This window comes from Dipodomys merriami, unplaced genomic scaffold (genome assembly GCF_024711535.1).
Source record: "Dipodomys merriami isolate MVZ:Mamm:240054 unplaced genomic scaffold, mDipMer1.0.p SCAF_15, whole genome shotgun sequence".
Lineage (NCBI taxonomy): Eukaryota > Metazoa > Chordata > Mammalia > Rodentia > Heteromyidae > Dipodomys > Dipodomys merriami.
This window is the reverse complement of record NW_027202826.1, coordinates 926,672-951,894: the sequence shown is the minus strand read 5'-3', so window position 1 is coordinate 951,894 and position 25,223 is coordinate 926,672.

Here is a 25,223-nt window from a genome sequence, read left to right as displayed (position 1 = left end):
TCATGCGACAAGAGTTTTTAAAGTATTTTTCGATCCCACCAGGATGACGGTGAAACGCAATTCAGGTCTGTGATGGCAGAAAACAAATATTTGTAGGAGTCTGTGTTAACACCATGTGAAAACGGGAGCAAAACACAGTAAGTGTGTCTTAACCACAGTTCAAGACAAGCCTCCTCACTTTATACCCGAATATACGGCACTGAAGACAGAAGGGGAGGTAGAAAAACAAGTTGCCGAGAAAAACACGGGCCTTCTCTCTGTGATGAGCACAGGCCTTCTCTCTGTGTAGATCACGGGCCTTCTCTCTGTGTAGATCATAGGCCTTCTCTCTGTGTAGATCACAGGCCTTCTTTCTGTGATGATCACAGGCCTTCTCTCTGTGATGATCACAGGCCTTCTCTCTGTGATGATCACAGGCCTTCTCTCTGTGTAGATCACAGGCCTTCTCTCTCTGTGTAGATCACAGGCCTTCTCTCTGTGTAGATCACAGGCCTTCTCTCTGTGTAGATCACAGGCCTTCTCTCGGTGATGATCACAAGCCTTCTCTCTGTGATGATCACAGGCCTTCTCTCTGTGTAGATCACGGGCCTTCTCTCTGTGTAGATCACAGGCCTTCTCTCTGTGATGATCACAGGCCTTCTCTCTGTGTAGATCATGGGCCTTCTCTCTGTGTAGATCACAGGCCTTCTCTCTGTGTAGATCACAGGCCTTCTCTCTGTGATGATCACAGGCCTTCTCTCTGTGTAGATCACAGGCCTTCTCTCTGTGATGATCACAGACTTTCTCTCGGTGTAGATCATAGGCCTTCTCTCTGTGATGATCACAGGCCTTCTCTCTGTGTAGATCACGGGCATTCTCTCTGTGTAGATCACAGGCCTTCTCTCTGTGTAGATCATGGGCCTTCTCTCTGTGTAGATCACAGGCCATCTCTCTGTGTAGCTCACAGGCCTTCTCTCTGTGATGATCACAGGCCTTCTCTCTGTGTAGATCACAGGCCTTCTCTCTGTGTAGATCACAGGCCTTCTCTCTGTGATGATCACAAGCCTTCTCTCTGTGTAGATCACAGGCCTTCTCTCTGTGTAGATCACAGGCCTTCTCTCTGGGGTGATCACAGGCTTTCTCTCTGTGTAGATCACAGGCCTTCTCTCTGTGTAGATCACAGGCCTTCTCTCTGTGATGATCACAGGCCTTCTCTCTGTGTAGATCACAGGCCTTCTCTCTGGGGTGATCACAGGCCTTCTCTCTGTGATGATCACAGGCCTTCTCTCTGTGTAGATCACAGGCCTTCTCTCTGTGATGATCACAGGCCTTCTCTCTGTGTAGAGCACAGGCCTTCTCTCTGTGATGATCACAGGCCTTCTCTCTGTGATGATCACAGGCCTTCTCTCTGTGATGATCACAGGCCTTCTCTCTGTGTAGATCAGAGGCCTTCTCTCTGTGATGATCACAGGCCTTCTCTCTGTGTAGATCACAGGCCTTCTCTCTGTGTAGATCACAGGCCTTCTCTCTGGGGTGATCACAGGCCTTCTCTCTGTATAGATCACAGGCCTTCTCTCGGTGATGATCACAGGCCTTCTCTCTGTGTAGATCACAGGCCTTCTCTCTGTGATGATCACAGGCCTTCTCTCGGTGTAGATCATAGGACTTCTCTCTGTGATGATCACAGGCCTTCTCTCTGTGTAGAGCACAGGCCTTCTCTCTGTGATGATCACAGGCCTTCTCTCTGTGATGATCACAGGCCTTCTCTCTGTGATGATCACAGGCCTTCTCTCTGTGTAGATCACAGGCCTTCTCTCTGTGATGATCACAGGCCTTCTCTCTGTGTAGATCACAGGCCTTGTCTCTGTGATGATCACAGGCCTTCTCTCTGTGTAGATCACAGGCCTTCTCTCTGTGATGATCACAGGCCTTCTCTCTGTGTAGATCACGGGCCTTTTCTCTGTGTAGATCACAGGCCTTCTCTCTGTGGAGATCACGGGCCTTCTCTCTGTGTAGATCACAGGCCTTCTCTCTGTGATGATCACAGGCCTTCTCTCTGTGTAGAGCACAGGCCTTCTCTCTGTGATGATCACAGGCCTTCTCTCTGTGATGATCACAGGCCTTCTCTCTGTGATGATCACAGGCCTTCTCTCTGTATAGATCACAGGCCTTCTCTCTGTGATGATCACAGGCCTTCTCTCTGTGATGATCACAGGCCTTCTCTCTGTGATGATCACAGGCCTTCTCTCTGTGTAGATCAAAGGCCTTCTCTTTGTGTAGATCACAGGCCTTCTCTCTGTGTAGATCAAAGGCCTTCTCTTTGTGTAGATCACAGTTCTTCTCTCTGTGTAGATCACAGGCCTTCTCTCTGTATAGATCACAGGCCTTCTCTCTGTGTAGATCACAGGCCTTCTCTCTGTGTAGATCAAAGGCCTTCTCTTTGTGTAGATCACAGGCCTTCTCTCTGTGTAGATCACAGGCCTTCTCTCTGTGTAGATCACGGGCCTTCTCTCTGTGATGATCACAGGCCTTCTCTCTGTATAGATCACAGGCCTTCTCTCTGTGTAGATCACAGGCCTTCTCTCTGTGTAGATCAAAGGCCTTCTCTTTGTGTAGATCACAGGCCTTCTCTCTGTGTAGATCACAGGCCTTCTCTCTGTGTAGATCACGGGCCTTCTCTCTGTGATGATCACAGGCCTTCTCTCTGTGTAGATCACGGGCCTTCTCTCTGTGTAGATCACGGGCCTTCTCTCTGTGTAGATCACGGGCCTGCTCTCTGTGTAGATCACAGGTCTTCTCTCTGTGTAGATCACAGGCCTTCTCTCTGTGTAGATCACAGGCCTTCTCTCTGTGTAGATCACAGGCCTTCTCTCTGTGTAGATCACAGGCCTTCTCTCTGTGTAGATCACAGGTCTTCTCTCTGTGTAGATCACAGGCCTTCTCTCTGTGATGATCACAGGCCTTCTCTCTGTGTTGATCACAGGCCTTCTCTCTGTGATAATTACAGGCCTTCTCTCTGTGTAGATCACAGGCCTTCTCTCTGTGTAGATCACAGGCCTTCTCTCTCTGTGATGATCACAGGCCTTCTCTCTGTGTAGATCACAGGCCTTCTCTCTGTGTAGATCACAGGCCTTCTCTCTCTGTGATGATCACAGGCCTTCTCTCTGTGTAGAGCACAGGCCTTCTCTCTGTGTAGATCACAGGCCTTCTCTCGGTGATGATCACAAGCCTTCTCTCTGTGATGATCACAGGCCTTCTCTCTGTGTAGATCACGGGCCTTCTCTCTGTGTAGATCACAGGCCTTCTCTCTGTGTAGATCACAGGCCTTCTCTCTGTGATGATCACAGGCCTTCTCTCTGTGTAGATCACGGGCCTTCTCTCTGTGTAGATCACAGGCCTTCTCTCTGTGTTGATCACAGGCCTTCTCTCTGTGATGAGCACAGGCCTTCTCTCTGTGATGAACACAGGCCTTCTCTCTGTGTTGATCACGGGCCTTCTCTCTGTGTTGATCACGGGCCTTCTCTCTGTGTTGAGCACACGCCTTCTCTCTGTGTAGATCACAGGCCTTCTCTCTGTGTTGAGCACAGGCCTTCTCTCTGTGATGATCACAGGCCTTCTCTCTGTGATGATCACAGGCCTTCTCTCTGTGTAGATCACAGGCCTTCTCTCTGTGTAGATCACAGGCCTTCTCTCTGTGTAGATCACAGGCCTTCTCTCTGTGTTGATCACGGGCCTTCTCTCTGTGTTGAGCACAGGCCTTCTCTCTGTGTAGAGCACAGGCCTTCTCTCTGTGATGATCACAGGCCTTCTCTCTGTGTTGAGCACAGGCCTTCTCTCTGTGATGATCACAGGCCTTCTCTCTGTGTAGATCACAGGCCTTCTCTCTGTGTAGATCACAGGCCTTCTCTCTGTGTTGATCACGGGCCTTCTCTCTGTGTTGAGCACAGGCCTTCTCTCTGTGTAGATCACAGGCCTTCTCTCTGTGATGATCACAGGCCTTCTCTCTGTGTTGAGCACACACCTTCTCTCTGTGTTTTACCGCAGTCTTTCCAGGGCTTACAGGCCAGGCTCCCGGCACTTATCAGACGCCTCCCCCCCCTGTGTTTGCTTTGGTTATTTTTCAGATGGCGTCTTTTATTTTCGCCTGCACCAGCCTCCGACTGCATCCCACCTGCAACCTCTCCTGCGGCTGGGTTAAGCTGAGCGACACCACACCCAGCTGACGTGTTGTCCTCCTTATTGCTCAGGCTGGCATTGAAGTGTGATCCTTCCAGCCCCTTCCCTCAAGTGTCTGAGGTTACAGGTGGGAGCTGCCCCGCTCGGCTAGGGAGGGCTTCTAAATGGGTGGATTTGGTTGCAGGAGTAGAGCTGGCCTCCTGCGCCTTCTCCCCTCCCACTCTGGTGTCCGGAATGGCTGACCCAGCCTCCCAGCACCTCGGGGACCCTCCACCCCGGCCCACAGCGCCAGGCGCTGCTTCTCCCCTCCACCGACACCCAGGGGTCCTGGCCCGCCCCGCATCTTCACCCCTGCTCTCCTTCCCCGGAAGCCCAGGGCCCTGCTTGCTCGTGCTGTCCACAGGTTCTCCTGGACTTCAACCCAGGCTCCTCTCCCTGCGTCCTTACGTCTTCCCGATGTCCTCAGGGTGGATTTTGAAGAAAGAGAAACGGAAACAGTAGGAAGAGCACAGGTGGGAATCAGGAGTTTGGATTCCGGCCCCTGCAGTTGGGGGCTGGGCTCACAGGTGTGGGGAGCCCGGCAGAGCAGACAGGACCCCACCCCGCCACGCTGACGCTCACTCCTCCCTCCTGGCCCGAGCCAGCGCCCGGCCCGCTGTGCCCACAGCCTGACCCTCTTTTCCGGGTCACGTCCGGTCTTAGACCCGCACCCGGCTAGCTCTCTGTCAGCTCCAGCTCTCCACACAGAGCGCTGTTCACCCTCTGCCGAGTGAACATTGCAAGACTGTTCAAACCAACATCCAAGCGCAGGGCTCCGTGTGACGGGACCGCCCGGACCGTCTCCCTCTGCTTCCACCGCCATGATGAATTTATTCCTCACCCAACGTGGGCTGAACGTCATCTAAGAACTATTTTCCACACTGCCTCCTATGAGCTTTCCTGGGAAATAACCCATAGCTTTGTGGCCCCCTTTTAACACTCCAGGGTTGATGGTATTTTAATTCTGCAGGACCTGGCCCTAGGCCGCAAACCACTCTGGAAGTGGAGCCGCACGCAGCCTCCTGGACGGGTTCAGTCACGCCTCGAGCCCTTGGACCTGTCGGCCTCACCTAAGCCAGCCGAGAGGAGGGCTGGCGTCTGATTGTGGGAACAATCAGAGACAGGAGTCCCCTGGAGATGAGGCTTGGTCTCCCAGGGAGGGCATCCAATCAGAGGTGATTCTTATTTTCTCCTGCCATCAGGGAGGCTGAATAAAATTCCTCCCGGCGCAGCTGCAGACAGCTCCCCTGCGTGGAGGTATCGGCGTCATTCTGAAGAGCAGGTAGAAAAGGGCGTCTCCAGCGCTGTGCAGCACGGGTGGCAACAAAGAGATGCACAATTCGCTTCTGCCATGGACTGAACATCAACCAATCACATACGAATAAACTACACATCATTTGCAACTGGCGGAGCGCTCTTCCACCCAGCGTACCCTGGAGAAGACTAGATCCACTTCAGTGGTAGCAAGAACATAAGAATGGTAAAGAACCAGGGCAAAGCTGTTATGGGAGCTAAAGCTTTACCCATCATCTAGCAATGAAGGACTGGCCAATCACCTAGGGATGCGTGTATAGAATTCCCATGTAAGTTCTATATTAGTACAGAAAAACCCTTCAGAGTGGCCTCAAATACTAAGTCTGTGCTGTGGCTGTGGAGCTGTCAGCAGCCTGCCCAAACACCCCCGTGTGGGCTTGGCCAGGGAGATGGCAGGGGCCCTGGCCTTGAAGAGCCGGCCTCCGTTGGGCCTCCCCCAGCTCTCCGGGGAAGACCCTGAACCTCGCTGGGCAAGGTGCTTGCGGTGCTACCGCCAGGGCCACTTTCTGCCACCGCGATGGTGGCAGATGGGTCTGTGGGTCCTACACTGGAGCCTTTGCCGCGTTTCGGCAGGGCCCGGAGCCTGGGCTCCGACGCCCTCAGGCAGCCCACAGCTCAGGCTTCTGTGCGTCTGCTGTCCCCAGCTTCTTCCGCAGGACCATGGCCAACCAGCAGCAACCACACTAGCCTTGGATTGTTCACCGCTCACTTCGGGTCAGGCGGAGAGGAAACGCTCCTCCATCGGGCAGTCGAAGGAAGCGGAGAGTGCAAGGCAAAGGTATGTTTCGTTAGCCGTGTGAGGGCCGCCTTGGGAAAGCTTAGTTCCTAAGAAGACTTCTTGTTTCTCATTACACACTAACAGGAGCAATGAAGGAGGAACAGTCGCGTCCTTAAATTACGTTCCACAAACTGCCACCCATCAGCTTCCGCTGCCATCTCTCTCCCTGTCACTTAGAACACCAAGTCGGTGTGTCACGACTATCATCCCAGCTACTCAGGAGGCTGAGTCCTGAGGATCGTGGTTCAAAGCCAGCCAGGGCAGGAAAGTCCATGAGACTCTTACTTCCAATTTAAACAACAACAACAAAAACAAACAGAAATCCAGAGGTGGTGCTCTGGCTCAAGTGGTAGAGCACTCGCTTGAGCTGAAGAGCTGAGGGACAGCGCCCAGGCCCAGAGTTCAAGACCCATAACCGGCAAAAAAAAATCCCAACACCTGACTTCATGCTTCCATCACTAACCGTGGCGCCCACGCCGGCACGCATAACTGGTTCTCAGAGCCTCGCGGGGTCCGTGGGGGCGGCGGGGAGGAAGGCCTCGGTGTGCAAGGCCCTGGGTCCAACGCCTCAAAACCAAGCCAGCCTGTCAGCTGTCCTCACGGGCACGCTGGTGGTTAACCGCCACCACCTCTCCCTCCATGTCTTCCGGGCTCCAGTCTGCTTTCTGCTGTCTGGCTCAAAACTCTGAATGCTGCCAAGGGCAGACCCCCTCACGGTCCCCATTCCCCCCGATCAGCCATGGCCCTGCCCCAGACCATGCTCACAACGCACACACCGAGGGGGACCCGCTCTGGCAATGCCAGGGTTGTCCCCAGAGGCTGGGGCCCCGGCTTCACGGGGGGGGGGGGAGGAAGGGGAGGAAGGGGCCCGGACAGCCGCGTCCAGAGGAGCTCAGACCTGACGCCCTGGACAGCACTGGCCCCAGCTCCACCTCCATGGGGCTCCCACCGCACCTGCTCCTCCTCCATGGCCTGAGCGTGGGGTACGGGGGGGGGCGCTGCTACCTCAGGCAAACGCCAGGAGAGCCTGCTCAGGGGTGAACAGCGGGCCCAGGGCGCCCGGGGCCTTTCCAGACGGCATGCCCTCCCCGAGCTGAGGGCTCAGGGGAGAAGGTCAGCCCAGGGAGGCATGCCGGAGGGACGGCCAGAACACAACTTAAAGCAAATGTGTTCCAGCACCTGCCGCGGCCTACGGTGCTGCCCGGGAAGGACGGAGGCCCGGTGGCGGAGGAGGGGTCGGCAGAGGCCATGTCAGCGTTCCGGGTGCATCCATCGGAACATAAGGCTCCATGAATTACTCGGCACCCTAAGTCTCCACCGAGACAGCGAGACCACTCCAGCCCTGACCTCTGACCTTCGGCGGGCACCGGGGGCAGGGGGGGCTGACTCTGTGGCTTCCTCTGGGCGGGGGCCTTCAACGTTTATTTTTCCTAATCAGGCAGATTCTCATTCCAGACCCATCCCAATCTGTGTGCATCTATCTGGATGGGAGCTGTCTGGAGCTCTTCCAACAAGCTCCTGGCGCCGTGGTCTGATTATCCCGAGCTGTGTTTGTGAACGGGACGCAGGACTTACACAGGAGAGGACTCTGTCTGCCGAGTGCTCCTCGGCGTCTGGCTGGCTGTCCCCGCGAGATAACTAACGCTGCGCGTCTGCTGAATTCCACCAGGGCGGGGTGGGTGCCCCACCGGCACAGCCCGGCTGGCCGGGACAAGGCGGCCATGGGGCAGGCCAAGTCCAGAGCCAACGGTCAGCCCATGAATGCCTGGCGTGTGTCCTGCGAGGGGCTTGTGCCCCGCACTCATCGCTCCTCCTCACAGCCCCAGAGGGGCGCGGCGCCTGCTCCCCGCAGCCCACGCCTTCACTAACAGCTCCACAGACACACAGATGCAGACAGACGCCAAGCGCTGGGCAGTGAAGGCATCAGAGCATGGCACACACACCAGCGTTTGCAAAGACACCCCTAGATAGAAGGCCAGCTCTGGAGGAGCCGCAGTCACAGGTGCACACGTGGCCACCGCCCGGCCACGTCGGAGGGCGGCTCTCAGGTGCCCAGACACACCTGGGAACGAGAGCACGGAAGCAAGGGCGGGAAGACGGTCTGCCCGCTGACATCTGATTGGCAGACGGGTACAAAAGTGCAAATGTGCTGTGGAGAGTGGTGGCGTTGCACGCCTTGTTGCGTTTATGAGCCTTACGCTCTACGAAAGGCTGGATCTCCACGGCGTCCAGGGCCTGCCTGGTCAGCGTGGCTGAGGACGTCCAGAAACGCGGTACAACCCGTGCAAACCTTTGTTCTACAAGAGAAGCAGAATCTACCCCCCCTCCAGCCCTAGATGCCCTAGCGAGGTCAGGGTACATAACTGAATGGAACGGCCGCTTCACCAGATCCGCTCACCCTGCAGACGCTGCCCCCGCTCCGGCCCTGCACGCGCAGCGGGCGTGGGTGAATCCTCACGCCCCCAGCCAGGGGTGGGCTGCTCCACACCCTCAGCCGTTTGCAGAAGACGTCCGTTCATCAACGCCAGCCACACAGTTCCCTCAGAATGAGCCTGTGTGCAAATCATCCCGAAAACACGCTCTCAGTTCGGGACAGAGGGCTTTGCCAGCCAGACAAACCAACACAGCCACAGGTAGATAAGCCTGAAGGTGCGCATGACAAAGGAAGGGAGTTTCCCAGCAGATCAGAGCTGCTGGGGAGACCAGCGAGGGGAGGCCTGGAGAGACGGCCAAGCCGACGGAGCACCACGGGAGCACTGGCTGAGCAGGATTTGAAGACGGGCATCGCCAACTCCAAGTGTGGCCGCTCTGGCTAGTGCTGCTTGAAGTTTTCTACGTTTGTAAAGTGAGGCCAGCAATACTTCGCCCCTGGGTTCTGCAGATTGAACGGGATATTATTATAAATGGAGACTGAATGAGGTATTATAAATGGCACCAGATCTGACACAGGGTTAGCACACAATAAACACTTGTTTTATTGAAGCGCTTGGATGAAGGGAACGCAGCGCCTCGGAGCATAATGATAACCAGAGATGGAGAAGAGCTGATGGAAGGACAGCAGAGACGGCGTTTCTACTTTAACTCCACTTCTTTAATAAAGAAAATGATAGACCAGACTTCGTTACCAAGGGACTGCGCGCAAATTAAACAAGGAAACGGCAAGAAGAGCAAGTTGTTTCAAATTATCATCAAGTCTCCAAGCAGAGATGGAGCACACACACAGAGGAAGATCACGTGGGCACCACTGTGGGAACACTGCTGGGAAATGCCTAGACAGAAGAAGACAATTCAGGGGAAAAAAGAAATGAAGGTAGCAAGGATTTGCCGACTCCCAGGTGGAAGGGAGCTCAGCTGGCTCCCTCAGCCTCCGCTCCGTCTCCTGCTCCTCCTGAGGAAGTCCCGCCACCCAGCTATCCTCAGGACCAGACTGACTGCAACTAGACGCGGGTTCATCTTGTTCCCTGCAGAGGTGGTGGACAAGTTCTTGGCAAACACCTTTCCACGACCCTTTTTGGCCAAGTGTACTTGTCCCACCTTTTCCAAATCGTCTAGTAATGTGAAGTTGATCTGTGGCAAAAATAGAAAATTAAGGATGTATGGTGGGAAATGTTAAGATAAACTGTATTTGTGGGGCCTATAGAAATCCCATCAATTCACTTCCTTTCTTCTGCAGCTGGATCCCTACCTCCTCCGTGATGCTAGCCTAAAGAGTGCAAATGTGAATTTCAGAAATAAATAACAAAAATTCTCATGATTGCTTAGGAAGCCTGGAAGCTAGATGGTAGTAGCATTCAGAGGTTGGTAGTTGTGTGAATCATAGCCAGACAGTAATGATGCTTATGTTGTTATGAGCATGGAATACAAGTTGAAAGATGTATTTCACACTGCCGTATTTTGATGTTTGTCAGTGATTTAATTAGGTTCTATTAAGCATTTTTATTCATGGATAGACAATAATATATAATATATAGGTCACCCTAAATTAGAAGATAAGTCCATTCTTAGCTACAATCTGCTTTTCTAGCTTCTGAGAGTATAAAATATAACTTCATGAGAATAAATACAAATATAATCATCATTCAAAAATTAACTGCATAATTTCAAAATGAAAAATAAATACAAGAGCAATCTTTATTTTTAATGAGCATAAGATAATCACAAAATGCACCAGCTAAAATAGCTTATATGACAGTGGGTTATAGATAAACACCAAAATCAAAAAGGGGAAGGCACAAAGTTTGCATTGTCTGTGAATTTTGCTCCCCAAACCCAAAGCACCACATTTCACCCTGAGTTATCACCTCTAACACATAGTCCGAAGGATGGCAACAAAGAGAATTAAGAATCTTCTAATTACATCCTTCAGGGAATTTTAAAAATGAGGAAGGCTGGAAAAAAAGACAGAGCAGGGACGTAAATCTGTGCTCGGAGATTTGAAAGCCTTCTCAAGAAAGAGGAGAATGGCTGCAGTGCAGCTCCAGAGAATGGCACTAAGCTGAGACTGTCAATGGTGGGACGGGAATTCCAGCCAATCCTCGGGAAACGGCCCTGTCAGAAGGACCCTACTCAGGACCATCCTGCCCTGGTGGACGGTGACCCCAGCACCCTTCCAAACACCAAGGGGGAGGCCGCTCCAGGTAGCGTAAGTCCGTACCCTAAGTCATGGACCCCAAGAATCCTCCATGCTGAAGAACAAGTGCCTTCTATCCCAAATCCATCCAAACATCCCACTTTCCCGGGAGGGAATGCGCTCCTTCTCAGAATCTGACTGGGCAGGGCTGATTTCCTTTACATTACTTCACTTTTCCTGGAAGCCCAAAGCAGAGGCGCGTGTAGAATTAAAGGAGACCCCAGAGGGATCATCGGTAAGTTTACTGAGCCTTGGCCCCTCTCTCCAGACACTCAAAGACAGGATCAGAGAACCGAAGCTCCCCACCCCCTTCAGCCCGCGTGAGTTCAAGTCCCTCTGGAGACAGGCGTGTGGCTGGTGTCACAGGCATCCACCTGGGCTGCTGGTGGTGATCACCCCTCCTCCCTCCCTCCCTCCCTCCCTGCCTGCCTCGGGCTCCGGCCCAGAGCCTGCCCAGGGCTCTCTGCAGGCAGGCCTGCGATCTCATCAACGCAGCACAGGCAAACGGCTCACTCTCACAGAGCCAGGGGCGGGCCGGGCCCCCAGGCGCGCCCGCTGTCTGCACACCACCAGCTTGATTAGGTAACTGTCAAAATCGCCTCAGTGTCTCTTAAAACTTTAAATTGGGAGAAAATATAAATGCAGAAAAGTCATAAGTTAACTCAGCAATCTGCCGTAATAAACATATGCTCATACGAACACACATTATGGAAATCAGACAGACAGCCCGGAGAGCAATAAGAGAGGGGGAGATGAGAGCTGATGGAAGTCGTGAGCGTTGTAGATCTGGACGCGTTTTCCTTTGAGACAATCTGGTCAAGTTTGAGGCGCCATTTCCCACAATGCACTGTGTCTTGCAGAGGACGCTGGGAGCCCGGGAGGGGCTGGGGTGGGGCGGCTGGCTCCGGGGATGAGCCCAGGATGGGCTGTGGTGCCGCGTTCCCACACAGACAGGGCTGTCTGGAGCTCTCTCCGCACACCCCAGGATACGTTCCTTTCCTCTTGGATTCCCAGAGTTGGTTCCACACGCCTGAGCGAGGGCTGAGTTGCCTTGCATGAATGAGATGAGGGATGCTCAGTGAAACACAACAGAACAAAGTAGCACTCGAGAGAGAAAGCCCTGCTTAGCAAACGGTGGAGCGATCAAAGGAGCGGAGGAGAGATTCCAGCAAAACAGCAGGAAAGGTGAGGAGAACCGCTGGAAGACAAGAGGAGTTGACACGAAGAATAAACTGCCACCAGCTGGGCTCCGGTGGCTCACTCCTGTAACCCTAGCTACAGGAGGCTGAGGTCTGAAGGATAAAGGTTTGAGGCCGGCCTCCGATAGATTCCATCTCCAAAATAGCCAGCAAAACCCAGACCCGGAGGCGCAGCTCAAGAGGTAGAGCACCACTCTAGCAAGTGTAAGGCTCTGAGTTCCCGCTCTAACACTGCCCCGAAATAGAAGAACAACACATCTTACTGTGCTCTGCTCACACAAGCCCTCTCCTTCCAGAAGAGCCCCAGTTTTCCCCATAGTCTATCTACATGCTTTTCTTCTGGTAACTTTGAAGATGAAAATCGTGGATAGACGCTACCTTGTCCATTTGTATGAATTGTAGAACAAAGATGGAAATGATTACAGATTTAACAGACTGTCAGGTTCAACACACTGGAACTTAAATTACTCCAGGAAACGCATTAGTCTGAATGACTTTGGGAATGTTGAGCGGGAAGTTCAGCTGAGAAGCTGAGCTGCGTAAGGGCTGCATCGTTTTTATTTAAACATCATACATACGACAGAAGGACCCAAAGCAGGGCAGGAAACCGCAGACCCGAGGCAGCTACAGTCTGGAGCAGGGCTGAGCACTGGGTGCCACAGCGCTGGGCGTTCAGGGCTGAGGCCGCGGAGAGGCCGGGCTGGCTGAACGCACACAGCTCTGGCTCCCCATGCGTTCCCACCGTTCACAGATGGAGACTTTGCACTAGATTTTAGTTTTCACAAGGCCTCTGAGGTTGATAAGACGTGTTTTCAAACATGTAAATATCACTGCTGGAAATGTCTCAGTTCTGGCTGAGTCGGAGGAGAGCGTGTGCATAGTGATTATGACACACAGTCTTCCACACGGAGGTCTACGGGAGGAAAGTCTAAGGGCGGGAGGTAAAGCGACAGCAGCGTAAATCCGTTCCACACTTTAAACTCAGGCCAGGCCCACTTCCCCCCAATCCTGAGGCGCTGAGGCGGGGGCTGGGTGTCAGCCCACCAGAACGAGGGCCGACCGAGGGCGCCCGCCACCGAGCATCACTGCTCCGCCCACCCCCCACAAGCACGCGGACCAAAACACAGACGTCTTCACCACTGCTGACTAAGACTTCAATCACAGCACCACATGCTTCTGCAGGTGGCAAGAGGAATAAATGAAGTTTCAAAGTGAGTCAAGTAGAGCAAACACACTGCTGTTTGCTAATGTTCCGAGAAACCTTAAGACACGCAGTCTCCCATTGGAATACCAGTTTGGTACTTCCATTCAGATGAAACCCAAAAGCATTATTTAACGTCCTAAAAGGTAAATGAATAGTGCGATTGTGTGTCTACAGCAAGGTACTCTCTGCTTGTTAAAGGCTTATGGAATGGATTCTGTCGTGCACTCCAGTGGAACCAGGGAAAACAAACCGTGCGTTTTACACAAGTGCACGCGTTCCCCACGGCCGCCTTGCAGGACATGGGGCTGGGAAGAGGCTCTCTCAGCCAGAAGTCAGGTTGCGTGGGCCGATCTGTGGTCCCTGGCTAATGGCAGGCTGCACCCTCCCACTGCCCGTCCCCTCCCCACCCGCAAGAGCCCTGCGATGGTCAGGACGCGGACGCCCCTCCTCACCGAGCCAGCGTCCTCGACATTCCACACGGACGTTGTCCCCATGGCGCTTACAAAGCCACAAATTCACCCCTGGCCTCTGCGCGTCCCAGCTGACCCTGTATCAGATGTGGAGTGGTCCTGGGCCTCGGGGAGAGGTCGCCGCAGGGCAGCATGGGGACCGAGCGTACCTGCCACGCTCGGGAGCGGGGAGCAGCCCAGCGTCTGTCACCAGCACCAAACTGGAAGGAACAGGCTTCGGAGTTGCAATTGGAAGGAATAGATGGGCCTAAGTCAAAAGTGCCATTTGTAAGCATCCTATTCTACTGCACCTAGTAACCACCATTCCGATTAGGTCCCCCAAATGCCGGCATTAAAAAATCTCTGCTTTCGGAAGTGGCGCTGTAGCTCAAGTGGTAGAGCGCTTGCCTTGAGCTGAAGAGCTGAGGGACAGCACCCAGGCCCAGAGTTCAAGCCCCACGACCGACAAAAAAACAAAAAACAAAAAAAAATCTCTGCTTTCTCCATACTGTAGTCAGTAACACCACCAGTATTCAGTGAAGAGAATGCAGAAGTGCAAGAGACACAGGTGTGTGTTCACTCACATGCCTGGATGTGTCACAGGACTTCTGAGTTCTCAGGTCTCTGTGACCGACATGGCTGGGACAGACAACCTTCCACATGGCCCTGACCGGCTCATTAATTCGTAACCATGGATGCGTTGGGATTATTACATTGGAGTGAGGGAAATTGTGGCTTATTACACACATGGAGACACAGGTGTGCAGGTGTTAGAGTCAGAAACCTTTTTAGAGCACAACGTGTGGAAGTACACCGCAGCACACACGTCCTCGGTGCCTCTCCCCAGCCTGGGCAAACCCCTCACGCCGGCCCGAGCCCCAGGAGGGCTGAGATTCACTGTCAACTCACACAACTCAGAACGTGTTTTGGAAACTCGAATGCCGTTCCTCAGTGGGTACGATGTCTGAAGGACCCTGACGTGGGCAATGGCTAGGAGAAGATCTCTGCAGGAAAAGCCCAGTCTACGGGCGGGGGTACTGGGCTCCCCCTGAAACGTGACTGTCTTCAACACAACAAGCTCCTGGCTGGCGCTTCGCACACAGCCACCAGCCACCGTCTTCTCTGAGCCTGAGCTGGCTTCCCAGGAGGAAACATCTTCCCCTGACACACACAGCCCCCGAAAAGCAGCACCTGCTCTGGACAGTGAACCCACAGATCTATCCACACCAGCTCTGAAACATGAGCATTTTTGCAACGGGCCATTAGAAATTAAAACCACAGCCCCCTCGCTGGCGCCTGGCCAGGGTCTCTGCATCCTCTCAGCCTGTGCCACAGGCGTCTCGTCTGGAAGTTCATTGCCATTCCTCTCCCCTCTGTATTTAGAGTGCCGCACTTCCCGTACTTATAATTTTGGTATTTCTTAGCACCTATAAAGGGTAGCAGGTGGTCTCTCTTCTGCTTGTGTGCCACGTGGATTTGGAGAGCTGCCACGGCTGCGACTGGAGGAGGGGGGGATGGGGATGGGGGTCGCGGCCTCCCTTTGGCCCTGGCTGGAGGCACGGGGCCCCACAGCGAGGAGCTGCTGGAGGGCATCCTGGGGCGGCCAGCTCCTCACCGTCCGAGAGCAAGCTCAAGATTCCACCGGTAAGGCTCACCCTTGAGACTGTCTGCCTCCATTTTCTACACTGTGTGTGTGTAAAGAAAAGCCCAGTTTTCAGCTACATCGCTACAGCCATTGGAAGGGGTAGACTGCTCCTCCAGCCCAGACACGTCCACACAGAGAGAGGAAAAACTCTTCCCCAGTCAACCAACGGCTGCCTACGCATGCCTGGGAATGCCCCGAATGCCCGGGAATGCCCCAAATGCCTGGGAATGCCCTGGAATGCCTGGGAATGCCCCGAATGCCCGGGAATGCCCCAAATGCCTGGGAATGCCCCGGAATGCCCTGGAATGCCTGGGAATGCCCTGGAATGCCTGGGAATGCCCTGGAATGCCCCGAATGCCCAGGAATGCCCCAGAATGCCCCGAATGCCTGGGAATGCCCCAAATGCCTGGGAATGCCCTGGAATGCCTGGGAATGCCCAGGAATGCCCCAGAATGCCCCGAATGCCTGGGAATGCCCCAAATGCCTGGGAATGCCCGGGAATGCCCCGGAATGCCTGGGAATGCCCCGAATGCCTGGGAATGCCCCGAATGCCTGGGAATGCCCCAAATGCCCGGAAATGCCCCCAAATGCCTGGGAATGCCCCCAAATGCCTGGGAATGCCCCCAAATGCCTGGGAATGCCCCGGAATGCCTGGGAATGCCCTGGAATGCCCTGGAATGCCTCGAATGCCTGGGAATGCCCTGGAATGCCCTGGAATGCTCCGAATGCCTGGGAATGCCCTGGAATGCCTGGGAATGCCCTGGAATGCCCTGGAATGCCCGGGAATGTCTGGGAATGCCCCGAATGCCTGGGAATGCCTGGGAATGCCTGGGAATGCCCCGAATGCCTGGGAATGCCCCAGAATGCCTGGGAATGCCTGGGAATGCCTGGGAATGCCCCGGAATGCCCTGGAATGCCTGGGAATGCCTCAGAATGCCCCGGAATGCCCTGGAATGCCTGGGAATGCCCTGGAATGCCCTGGAATGCCCCGAATGCCTGGGAATGCCCCGAATGCCTGGGAATGCCCCAGAATGCCTGGGAATGCCTGGGAATGCCTGGGAATGCCTGGGAATGCCCCGAATGCCTGGGAATGCCCCAGAATGCCTGGGAATGCCCCGGAATGCCCTGGAATGCCTGGGAATGCCTCAGAATGCCTGGGAATGCCCCAGAATGCCCTGGAATGCCTGGGAATGCCTCAGAATGCCCCGGAATGCCCTGGAATGCCTGGGAATGCCCTGGAATGCCCTGGAATGCCTTGGAATGCCCCAGAATGCCCCAGAATGCCCTGGAATGCCTGGGAATGCCCTGGAATGCCCTGGAATGCCTGGGAATGCCCCAGAATGCCCTGGAATGCCTGGGAATGCCCCAGAATGCCCTGGAATGCCTGGGAATGCCCCAGAATGCCTTGGAATGCCTTGGAATGCCTTGAATGTCCTGGAATGTCCTAGAATGCCCTGGAATGCCCCGGAATACCTTGGAATGCCAGTCTGAAGCAGCAGCGTCTGGGGGTTCGTTCTTATTAGCGATGTTGTGGCCAGGTCACAGGGAAGTCTGCACAGGCAAGAGCTGCATGTGCCCCTTAACTTCCACATTCAAGCTCTTCGATCATTTATTAATTACTTTATGAACCATTATATAATATTAAATGAAATACTAAACAATTACTAAGGTATTTAATTATTCCTTTTTCTAGGTGATAGCCTAGTTTTACTTCTTATTGGGTCAGTGACAGTCTGCCAATTTCTTTACCTTTGTGTCTTGTTTAAAGCCATCCATGTCATCTGATTGATGATCACCTCTTTCTATTAATTACAGCCAGGCCAGTTTCTGACTCATTTTATAATTCCACGGGTCACACGGTGAGCAAGACCACAATACCGTACTGGTTTTTAGACAACACCCACCACTATCTAGGAAGCATTTCCCGCCCTGGCTCAGACAGCAAAGCCGTCTTCCCAGATGGAGACAGCGCTGTCTCTGTTCTACAGGGACGCTGTTCAGCCATCAAAAGGTGGACTCAACACCACGTTCCACCAGAACACATTCACCTCCACACAGAGCTCAAAACAGCTGCTCTGGAGCTGTGTCCTGTTCATGGTGTGGAAGATCAGTGGGGAGGGAGGGCTTACAAGGCTGTGTGCACGTGTGTGTGTGTGTGTGTGTGTGTGTGAGAGAGAGAGAGAGAGAGAGAGAGAGAGAGAGAGAGAGAGAGAGAGAGAAAGAGAGAGAGAGAGAAAGAGAGAGAGAGAGAATAAGGCAGGATGGCACAGATTCAGATGGGGACTTAGAGAAAACTTCAACCCGGCATGTCCTGAAGACCACCAGGGTGGCCAGCTCTGCCCTCGGTCTGTGATGTGCACACTGCGTCCGTAGGGAAGACCAGAGGAGGGGGAATGTGAGACACTCACACCCACACGCGTGACACCCATGCCAGAAGTGCCAGAAACACGCTGCAGGCGTGTTTCATGCACACAGCGTTATGTGTATAGAAAAGGCATGGCTTCACTGGAAATGAGGGGGAAGAGCTTCCTTTCTTGCTTGCTTCTCAAAGACTGGAGAAGGAATGAAGGGAGGCGCTTGGCAGCACAATGGAGCTTCTCTGCTGCTGTTCGGCGGGCGATGCCGTCAACAGCTTTTGTATTCCACGCGATACTCCTTTTTGTTTAGAAATAGTACAAGGAATATAAAAGCTATTGATTACAGGCAGAAAAAATACTTACAGCAAGGGGCTCACAATACCCCCCACCGGTGTCCTCGGCCCCTCGTGGGCCGAAGAAAGGGTCCAGAACCTTCTTAAACAAATGCCTCCCATTTCCTTTTTCTTTCGGGTTAAAACCCACGGTAGAGCTTCAGTAAAAAATAAATCGGAGGCCGTGGGGCCTGGCGGGAGGCCTGGAGGGTGGAAGGGGCCTGGGCTGTAATCAGTGGGGCGGCCAGGGGGCTTTTCACGCTTCAATGCTGCACTCGGAGCAGAGCTCGCCGTTTGCAGCCCGCCCACGGCCAAGGGAACGCCGGGCCGCGGGTGCGGCTTCCCCGGCACAATGGCCGAGTACCCCCGTGCCTCTCAGCTGCTCCCAGCCTGACAGGTGCACAAAGCCACGCACACCAGAGCCTCCCAGAGCCGCCATCCTGTCCTCCTTCTTCACGCCTTCTGCCTGCCCGCCATCCCTGGGCTCTGCCGTCACCTACAGTGAGCCCTGGCCTTCTCCTGGGGAGGGGAAAGCCCCTGCCCCTCCCCACCTCAGCGGCCTGGCCTTCTCCTGGGGAGGGGAAAGCCCCTGCCCCTCCCCACCTCAGCGGCCTGGCCTTCTCCTGGGGAGGGGAAAGCCCCTGCCCCTCCCCACCTCAGCGGCCTGGCCTTCTCCTGGGGAGGGGAAAGCCCCTGCCCCTCCCCACCTCAGCGGCCTGGCCTTCTCCTGGGGAGGGGAAAGCCCCTGCCCCTCCCCACCTCAGCGGCCTGGCCGTGTCCTCGATGGCCCCCAGCGACTGTGCCACCCCGGAGCAGGACCTCCTCTCACTCTCCCTCCCTCCCTCCCTCCCTCTCTCCTCTCCTCCTCCTCCTCCCCCTCCCTCACCCTTCAACATTGCAGTCTCATTGGAAACAATCAGGATACGCGCCAGGGCGACTTTACACACGCGCCTAGGGAATCTCCTAAAGCAAAACTCTGAAACCTCCAACATGCTAAGGTTCGAGCATCTCCCCACGTTTGCAGCTGCGGTGGTTACGTTCTCACGCCACGCTGGGGCTCACTCTGAAGTGAGGAGGGCTCAGCCACGTTGGGGCTCGCTCTGAAGCAGCTGAGAAGGGCTCAGCGGCACAGGCTGAGGGAGGCCATTTGCAGAACGTGGTCGCCTTTCCAGCCGCGATCTCCACCCGTGACCACCACACACCACTTATCCAACGCAAACCACGCTGCCCCAAAGAGTCTGCTCACATCCTCTGCGTCGGCAGAGAGGAGCCATTCCAAGCTCATTAACGCATTCTCGGGATTGACAATGAGCACGGCACATCTGTCAGCCTTGGCCAAGATTTCAATCACGGGCGATGGCACTGCATTACAACGCCGACTTCATAAACAAGGTGCTGCTGTCAGCATGGGGAACGTTGGCTTGTAATTACCACCCGCGCTTCCCCTCGCTCCTGAAACGCTCTTTTACTTAGATGCTCCTATTCTGCGTGAAATGTATGAAAATGGAGCTGATGGGAGAATGCAGCGTTCCAAAGACGCCACGTTCATTTTCAGCTACTGTTGCTTCCTGAGGAGGTACGGCTGCAGGCGTGCCCCTCCATGCTCAGCTTCCGGATAACCGTTTCCTTAGAGAGCGTGCACGTCTGTGCCAGGAAAAGACAGACACCAGCTGGAAGTGGTTCCAACTGCACTTCCAGGAAAAGGGAGCTTCCATTTTGATCTCGAGCCATAATAAATGTCCATAGTGGTAAAATGGAGAGCATTGCTCAATGCCAAAGAACGTGTGGCTTTCTATACAGTATACCACCCTCCTGCAGCCTATTCAGGCTTATCTTTACATTTCACACTTACTCCACCATGCATTCGATTTTAAATGAGGAGTCGGAGACCCCCCAATCCCACTCAGTGACACAATCGCGGAGCCGTGGACCAGGAATCAAGCTGCATTTGTCACACGGCTTTCCAGATACATTGCCCTGAGAGAGCAGATTTGGTGTAGGAGCGGGCTTCCATTGACAGGAGAACACTACCTGTGTGAAGATGGGCAGTTATAAATTAACATCATAGAGGTCGGGAATTGCGGCAGAGTCTATGAAAGAAAAGAAGAGGGCAGGGGAGGGGAGGGGAGGGGAGGGAGGGGAGGGGAGTGGAGGGGGCAGGGGAGGGAAAGGGAGGGGAGGGGAGGGGGGAGGGGAGGGAGGGGAGGGGAGGGGAGGGGAGGGGGCAGGGGAGGGGAAGGGGCAGGGGAGGGGAGGGGGGAGGGGAGGGAGGGGAGGGGGGAGGGGAGGGGAGGGGGCAGGGGAGGGGAGGGGAGGGGAGGGGAGGGGGCAGGGGAGGGGAGTGGAGGGGGCAGGGGAGGGGAAGGGAGGGGGGAGGGGAGGGGGGAGGGAGGGCAGGGGAGGGGAGGGGGGGAGGGAGGGCAGGGGAGGGGAGGGGGGAGGGGAGGAATGGGAGGGGAGGGGAGGGGAGGGAGGGTAGGGCAGGGCAGGGGAGGGGAGGGCAGGGGAGATCTCAGCTCTGTAGACCCATATGGTGCCTTAGGACAGAGAGCAGCCCGGCCTTTCTGGTGAGCCAGGACTCACGCAGAGGCCTCTGTTTGGAGCATCTGCTGACTCTTCCATAGACAGGGGGTGAGAAGCTGTAGCCAGGATAAAAACCTACTGTGTGGCCGTGAACCGTGTGCCCTGCCCTCCTGGTCCCCGCTGCCCATGCGGTCATCAGTGCCACGCTGCCTCTCGGGCCAGGGTGCAGCCGGGGAGTGGCAAGCCTCCAGTTCCATCCCCTCCAGTCGCTCACAGCTCACAACCCAGAGCCGCGGCCCAGCCCCACCCGCCTGTCCTCAGCACTCCCAGTGACGCCAAGGTCCTGGGTAAACGGAGTATTTTTAGTGGCTGTCCCCTGAACGAGGTCAAAGTAGTTGCAAAATTAACATCTGCGCGTTTGAGATGAGGTGCGGAACTAAGATTATCACAGTGTTCGCAAAAACAGGTCAGCTGCACATGGATGTGTGAATCCTCCTCCCCTGAACTCCTCTAGCATTTTATTTTTATCTCTCATATGGCGCTTAGCATGTTCTACCTTGCATTATAGTTATTTGTATGCAGGTTTAATCTCTTCTCCACCAAGATCTTAAAATTATCTTTGTTCCCCGCAGCATTTAACACATTGCCCCATATATAGAAGGCATTTGTTAAATGTTAATTCTAGGGTAGAACCTAAAGTAATAACCAGATAGGGAAAATGTTTAAGAAATCTCTTCTCTAGATGAAATTTGGCCGTTGAATTGCATTTCCTTAGAACTCTTAACATCTGCTTTTCTTGAGCCCACTCACCAGGAGAAATCAGCAACTGACATGTATGGACACACACACGTCCACACAGATACACACCAACATGCACACACATGTACACACATGTATATATGTGTGTGTACACATATGTACATTGTACGCTTATGCACATGCAAATGCATGTGCACAGAGACATGTATGCCCATGCACACATGTATACCTACACATATACACGTGTGTGCATTCAACCCATGCATGCATACATGTGTGAAAGCACACATGCATACATACCCACATATGTACAGCCATGTGCATGCATGCATGTGCATCATCTGCACATACACATACACATGCCCTCTTGATGGACCAGTGGACACTGAAGCTTTGTTAAGAAGACTCAGAATTCAAAGCCCAGTTGGCATAAATAGGGCTATGTTTATGTTTTCAATACGTGTAAATAACCCACGTCATGGCAAGTATTTAAGCTACAATACCTCACATTTGTTTAAGCAGTATGCATCCCATAACTTAACTGGAAACTAGTCCAGCGGGTAAAAATGGCTTTGTTTTACTTGTTAATCAGACTCTTTCCTTCATTTATGCCACCTGCTGAAGGAGAACTCGGTAACGCCTTCCGGAAGGAAGGAAGTGGAGTCAGAGCTGTGTGCTGGAGGCGGCCGAGTGTGGCGAGCTGATTTCAGTGAGCAGAGGGCCGTGCGCTGACAAGAGTGGAGGGAGCCCAGCGCATAACTGGAAAATGAAGGTTTATCTGTCCGGGTCAGAGTGAGAACAGCAGGTGGGGGAAGCTGGGTGTGTGCAGGCAATGAACTGTGAATAGCCTGGAAGACTGAGCAAACGGGAATGAGCGTGATTCTCCAGGTGGGAAGGAGTCGGGGCCCGGCGCCAAGCAGGAAGACACAGGGCTCCATCTGTCACTCGGAAACGGATGACGGATGGCTGGGAGGAGAGGAAGGCCGGGGCAAGGAGATCTCGTCGGATGCCGTTCCTGTGATCTCACTAACCAGTTTCAATAATTTAAGAACTGCATGCCTGTAAAGTTCAATATAAATGTTAATTTAAAACTATTATCTCCATACGATGGAATTCAATAACCTTTCAGGCAGCAGATATTGAAGCAGATTTTTTTTTCATTTCTTAGCTCCAAGTAATTCAGGTGAAATTAATGTATAATTTGGGCATAATGGCCAAATTTACTAATGGGCTGATTGCGGGCTTTGTGTTGCCAGCCCGGAGAACATGGATTACGGCTGCCGCTGAAGGAAACACAAAAGACGGGAAACGTGTTAGGCCTCTGAGCTGGATGAGGACGGTCGTTCACCAAAGGAAAGGGCTGAGTGTTTTCATAAATACATACAAAGTCACTGCTCATGAGTCAAAACGGACTCACGAGATTCTACGAATGGCAGCTTCCTGTTGTTGCTGAAGTGAAAGTCATGGCCACAGGATTTATCTTTTACAAAGGAAAATCCATCACCCCACTGAATAGCCCAAGGTTCGGCTAACTTTGTTAGCTAAAGACAAAATATCAATGCGCGTTAACATCATTTTTTATCGAATAAATGATCTTATAAGTCACAATCGCCTGGAGAGGTGTTTCCTGGATGGGTTAAGTCTGTGTCCAATTGTCCCTAGTGGTTCTCACTTCTTCAGCTGTAAGAAACACGCCCATACAATGTATTATGCATTTCTTCCAGTCCCATACATTGAATTTATTTCCTCCATGCTTATCCAATTTGTCACCATCTCTGACCAAGCCAGCCTCACGGCCCACGTACCCAATGCAGGGGCGGCCAATACAGTGACTCACTAATGAAAACAAATTGGTTAACGTTTTTCACTCGATTCCTAGGATCAGACGGTGGTCTGGGAGTTGGGCGCTGTCTTTGTTTTGTCACAGAATGGAGTTGCTTTTAATGATTATGGAGAATAAGAGCTAGCTGGGCTACATCAGTCCCACGTGCCTCTCTGTGGGGTGACAGATGACACAGACAAGGACGGTGTCGCAAGCAGAAGCCCAAAGTGTGGATTCTGTGGCCAGAGCGGTGAGCGCGCTCAGGGGCAGCCGGGGGGGCTGCTGCAGGAGGGAACGAGGCAAGGCCGGAAGCACCAGACAGGCTGGGCCTGGGGGTCCCTGCGGAGCCCCTGGCCTGCAGGCCGGAGACCCGCGAGGGCTACGGACCCTGAAACACTGGAATTGACCCATGATAACCAGCCCACATGGCAGCCCCTCCACTCACTAACAGGAGCACAGCTCCTTCGGGGCGAAGCTGGCCACTTCAACGCACGACGCGGGAAACGCAAGCTGTAAGCAGGATCTCTCTTCTCCATTGCATTCCTGGGCTTCCCACACTCACAGGAGATGGTTCCAGCCATGACAAGCTCTTCCCCAGAAGCCCAGCGGAGAAAAGGCCAGAAAAGACAGAACTAAATGGCGGGAAAAGAGAGAGAGCTCCCAGGATGCAGTGCATTTCCAGCCCACGCTGAGCCGGGAGGGGGACTGAGACCCAGCCCTGAGCCAGGAGGGGGACTGAGACCCAGCCCTGAGCCAGGAGGGGGACTGAGACCCAGCACCAAGCCAGGAGGGAGACTGAGACCCAGCACCAAGCCAGGAGGGAGACTGAGACCCAGCACTGAGCCGGGAGGGGGACTGAGACCCAGCACTGAAGGACTCAGGGTGAGATCCTGGAACGCTCACCTAGACCTTGCTTCCTCACCCTAGCTAATGCCAAGTTCTAGAACCATCTCTCTGAATGCCACGTCCATCTCACAGACATTCGCCAACGCTCTGCCTTCTGCTACTCTAACAGCTATGGTACTCACATATAACTAAAACTAAACATCATTTACTCCTTTCCATTCACAGATTTAAAAAAAAAAAAAAGTCCAAGGAATCGGAGTGAAAATATTTCCTGTAGCCAAAGGACGTTGACACGGGAAGACTGAGCAGGCGTGGAGCCGGCGGATGGACAGGTCTGCTCAGCTGACGAGGAAGGCCGACTGCCCGGAAGAAGGCTTGTCCATGCACCGGAGGATCTGCGCATCGCAGAGAGCGAGGAGCCTCAGTGCGAGGCAGAGGGAAGAGGCTTCCTTCAGCAGGAATCAAAACAAATAGCTTAGCCGGAGAGCGCACAGGGACCAGCGCCGAGCAGGAGGAGCGGGGTAAAGACCGCCAACGGCTCCATCTGAGGAGCCAGACCTGTGACCCAGGGACAGCGGTGTAGACAAGGTTTAGAAATTACGTCATCAGAAAGCGATGCCACCTCTTTCCAAGAGGAATGTGTGAAGGAAGGGCAGAGAGGACGCGTTCCTGGGAGGCAGTGCCGCCCAGCCCCCCCCCCCCCCTCTCCAGATCCTGGGAGGCAGTGCCGCCCAGCCCCCAGCTCCAGATCCTGGGAGGCAGTGCCGCCCAGCCCCCAGCTCCAGATCCTGGGAGGCAGTGCCCACCACCCCCCGCTCCAGATCCTGGGAGGCAGTGCCCACCACCCCCCGCTCCAGATCCTGGGAGGCAGTGCCGCCCAGCCCCCAGCTCCAGATCTGGGCTGAGAACACATCATGAAAATCAAAGGTATTTAGAGGAGGTCCATCCATCCATCCATCCATCCATCCATCCATCCATCCATCCATCTATCCATCTATCTATCTATCCATCCATCTATCCATCTATCTATCCATCTATTTATCCATCCATCCATCCATCCATCTATCTATCTATCCATCTATCTATCTATCCATCCATCCATCTATCTATCTGTCTGTCTATCTATCCATCTCTCTCTCTCTCTCTCTCTCTCTCTCTCTCTCTCTCTATA